Here is a 4,503-nt window from a genome sequence, read left to right as displayed (position 1 = left end):
TTTCTATTGTGTTGTTATTTTTTTTGTGTTATATTTTTTTCGTTATGCTTAGATGTTGTAAATTTTTAGGATATAGATTCTTTTGAGATGTAATTTTTCAATATGAAGTTGTTAAATGGAAGTAAATTTGTGGTGTGATGTGTGGTGTTGATGAATGGAAATAAATTTGATCTTTAGATGCTCTTTTAATTTATATTTCTAACTGATGTCTGATTTTGCGTACCAATTTTTGTATTTTCAAAAGCTGAACTTTGATCCTTCACCAAAAATTGTAGAAAAATCCAAAAAATGTGAAACTTATTTCTGTATACTCATGGCAATGTCCTCTATTAGCTTGTGTAACAGTTTCACTAAATTTGATCTCTAGATGCCCTTTTAATTCATGTTTCTAACTGATGTCTGATTTTTTTTTTCTGCGTACCAGTCTTTGTATTTTCAAAAGTTGAACTTTGAACCTTCACCAAAAATTGTAGAAAAATCCAAAAAATGTGAAACTTATTTCTGTGTATTCATGGGGATGTCCTCTATTAGCTTGTGAAATAGTTTCACTAAATTTGATATCTAGATGCCCTTTTAATCTATGTTTCTAACTGATGTCTGATTTTGATTTTTTCTGCGTATCAGTTTTTGTATTTTCAAAAGTTGAACTTTGAACCTTCACCAAAAATTGTAGAAAAATTCAAAAAATGTGAAACTCTAATCCCTAGGAATCTAGATACCCTTTTAACTTTAGCATTCACTTTAGCATTCATACAAAATCTATTCCTCTACATTCAAAATCTATATAGGAAGCAAACAAGTTAAATATCCTAGGAATCTAACCCCTTTTTGCAAGTTGTACTATAGTGACCAAGTTCATGACAAATACCACATTTTCTTTTTTGTTTTTTAGCAAGATCCATACCTACTTCAAAACCACCTTTCAACCTTCCATTGCTTGAAACCTCTTCTGGGCGTACTTTTGTGCGTCCTTTTGTTTTAGAGACTTGTGGATCAGCAATAGGGATATGGGGAGCATCGAGTCCACTTTCTTCCACTTCATTGACTTCTTTGGTAGAATTCTTCAATTTTGAAACCTCTTCATATGCTTTGTCCATTGCATCCATAATCAATTGATAAGCTCCATCACATTCATGCAAGCAAGATAACAAAAGATTTGTTTTGCGATGGAAGTGCATTGTGTGCATCAAAGACGACTTATCCTTCTCTACCATTATAGGAACGGGAATGTCATCAGCTGCCTCTTTGGTCCACCTTGGAAGAATGTACTTGTGAGGTATTTGTTGTACATCTTTCTTTTGAAATATTGCTAATATGTGTCGACATAGGATACCTTTAAACTCAAAAAGATGACACTCACATGAAGCGTCCCTCGAAGAAGTGTTGATAGAAACTCTAAACTTCTGATTAGGGTCTAGGTTATGTGACACAAGGTAGGTGTAATCAAAACCACTTTTCTCTAACTTTTTCTTGGTAAATCGGTTGCTCTCTTCGACCTCATTCTCAAACTTGTTGAAGATGTTTCTTGTGTACACTATTGCGGCATGTTCAGCTATTGGAGGTCTTCCTTTAGGGACAGGATGCATGTGCTTAGAGGCATAGTGTTCTCGATTTTCATCCATGTATCTACGCATAAGGGCTTGTTCATACTTGGCAATAAATTCCCGCAAAGTTGTACCACTATGCACAAAGGAATCAAAGAAAGAGTGCATACTCTCGACACGTTGTGTGGTACTCATACCAGCGGAAAACACCGTTCGATTATAAACCGGAATCCAAAAATTTCGAATTTCATAAATTTGTTGAAGCCATGTTTCACCCGCCAAATTGTACCTTGACATAAAATTGAACAATATAAATTTATAATACTAGACTAATAATAAGATGTCAAAAAATTATAGATTATACAAAGTGTACCTTGTCATAATTGCATTCCACTCTCTTTCAAACTCCTCAATTGTGATTGATTGATATAAGCATGCCTTTATGTCCTTCTTGAATGGTGACTTCTTTTTTGTAAAGATTTCCATATTTTTCAGGAAACTTTTTCATGATATGCCAAAGACACAATCTATGAGTAGTTGTTGAAAAAATTTTCTTCACCATATTCCCAATGGCTTTATCTTGATCAGTGAGAATTGTTATAGGCGCCTTACCATTCATTGCATCTAACCAAGTTCTAAACAACCACTCGAATGATTCTTCTGTTTCATCTTGCAACAAAGCAAAACCAAATAATATGGATTGCAAATGGTTGTTGACACCTACAAAGAGAGCTAGTGGCATGCAATATTTGTTGGTTTTGTATGTAGTGTCAAACACCACCACATCTCCAAAACGTTCATAACATAATCGTGCCCTAGAGTCCACCCAAAAGAAATTCACCATTCGGGAATCTTTGTCAAGAAAAATTTCATAATAGAAATTCGGATCTTGAGCTTGCTTTGTTCTACAATAATGAAAAACACTCTCCGCATCACCCATATCCAAATTCAATGTTCTTAGATTTCTCACATGGTTCCAACAATCTCTACTTGAAAAGTTAACACCGGGTTCATCATTCAAAATATCCGGTACTCTACCGGTAGGAAGCCCTGCCTCACTAAATTTTTCTACAAGGTTTTTTGCAAGAGAAGACATATGTTTGTGGTTTCTTAAGTTACCGGCACTTCTAGGGCTAGCCAATACATGGTTGTGCACGTTTTCTACATGTTTTGCCACCCAATCATTTGTCTCTTTCTTTCGCGACACAGTAAATGCTACCGGACAACCATTTCTACTAGTTAATGTTCTTTTCTCTTTTCTTTCTTCAGCATTTACTAATTTTTTCTTCAAACAATAACCCTCACATGAGCATACATATCAGCGATATCTTACTTCATTACTTCTTGGAAAAGTAATAGTATTTCGTTTGCGTATGTTAAATCCACTGACTTGAGCATAAAGTTTGTAGAAAAGATCAGCTTCGTCAAGTGATTCAAACTTCATGCCGTTAAAAGGTTGCACGCCCTCATATTTTCTTGACTTTTGTGAAGTTTGTTCCTCCTACAATATCATTAAAAATGTTATGTTAGATTGAAATTTTTTACTATATTGTTATGGAAGCAAGATAAATAATATCATTAAAATATTTTTATTACCCTTTCAGATTGGACCGTGCTCCCGATTTCATCTAATTCCAAGTCATCCATTAGATTTCCTTCCAAATTGTCAATTTCATCTAATGTCATATCATCCATTTGTCTAAAAAGGAAGAATAAACAATTTCATCAATAAAACACCGTTGATTTAAGCATCATTCTACTAAATTGTTGATTTAAGTCTACTGCATATTTGGATAAAAGCAACATTATTTTACAGAGAAATGATATTTTATAAGCTACTCTTTTAGTTACAATAGCAGAAGAATAATTTGTTCAATAGATAACACTAAATTAAGTAGATAATTCCCAATTCTACTACAAGCCAAAAACAAACAAAAAGTTCACAGCTTTTATATACGACAAGCCCCAATTCAGAATTTTAGATAAAAAGCTACTGTATAAGTGCCATGTGAATTTAATTGAAGCTGTGAGTATTTTGATTCAAAAGCCTAATGTGTATATCACCTGCAAAATTCCCTTCTTGATTGCGTGAGGAGGTCAGAGAGAGAAGAGATGAGATGGGGTACGAAGGGTTTCAAATCGCATAAGAGAGAGAGAGTTCAGCGGGGAAATTGGGATCTAAAAGCATCACAGAAATTAAGAGCGGGGAAATTAAGAGCCAAACGCATAACTGGACAGGTCCAATTCGCAAAAGCAGCGTGAGCGTCTCAAATTTTTTTGATCTGGACCATTGATTACAACTAAATGAATGGTCTAGATATAGTGTCAAAATGTTGTAACTCAGAATTGTTGTAACTGGATCCCTCCTCTTATTATATATATATATATATGAGGAGGGATCAAGTTACAACACTTGAAAGTTACAACAAAGTCACAACATCATTTTTTTTCATTTTCAAAGTCCAAATCGTCGATCCAAACCGTTAGATATTCAATCTGTATTAAAATGTGCTTACAGACCAAATTTTACATTTTTTGAATTTTTTTTGCTATTTATTAAGATGGGTACAAAATTGCTGTTTTTTAATGGTGCAGAATTTTAATAAAAACAGCGATTTTGTATCCATCTTAATAAATAGCAAACAAATTTCAAAAAATGTAAAATTTGGTCTGCAAGCACATTTCAATATGGAGATCGTGTTGAGTGGTTCGGATCGGTTGTTTTGATTTTCAAAATGGCTAAAATGAGCCATGGAGCACCAACATGTTTTACTCCATGGCTCATTTTAGCCATCTCATATATATATATATATATATAGAGAGAGAGAGAGAGAGTGGCTAATATGCATTCGGTTGCATATGGACCGAAGTGCTTACGGTCCAAATTTGATTTTTCAAAATCCAAACGGTCGATCTGAACCGTTCATCTTGTTCTTCATATTAATATGTGCTTGGAGAC

General features: G+C 34.0%; 1 pseudogene across 1 annotated transcript; it reads right to left on the bottom strand.

Moving 5' to 3' along the window:
* Positions 1–729: 729 nt before the first annotated feature.
* LOC144567532 (protein FAR1-RELATED SEQUENCE 5-like) lies at positions 730–3,246 on the bottom strand (annotated as a pseudogene). The gene is made up of 3 exons (XR_013515432.1): positions 3,141–3,246; positions 1,918–3,045; positions 730–1,833 (listed from the first exon to the last, which is right to left on the bottom strand). The product of XR_013515432.1 is annotated as a protein FAR1-RELATED SEQUENCE 5-like (transcript).
* Positions 3,247–4,503: the final 1,257 nt, after the last annotated feature.

This window comes from Carex rostrata, chromosome 16 (genome assembly GCF_964058835.1).
Source record: "Carex rostrata chromosome 16, lpCarRost1.2, whole genome shotgun sequence".
NCBI lineage: Eukaryota > Viridiplantae > Streptophyta > Magnoliopsida > Poales > Cyperaceae > Carex > Carex rostrata.
The sequence above is the reverse complement of the archived record's forward strand: the minus strand, read 5'-3'. Positions and strand labels throughout refer to the sequence as shown.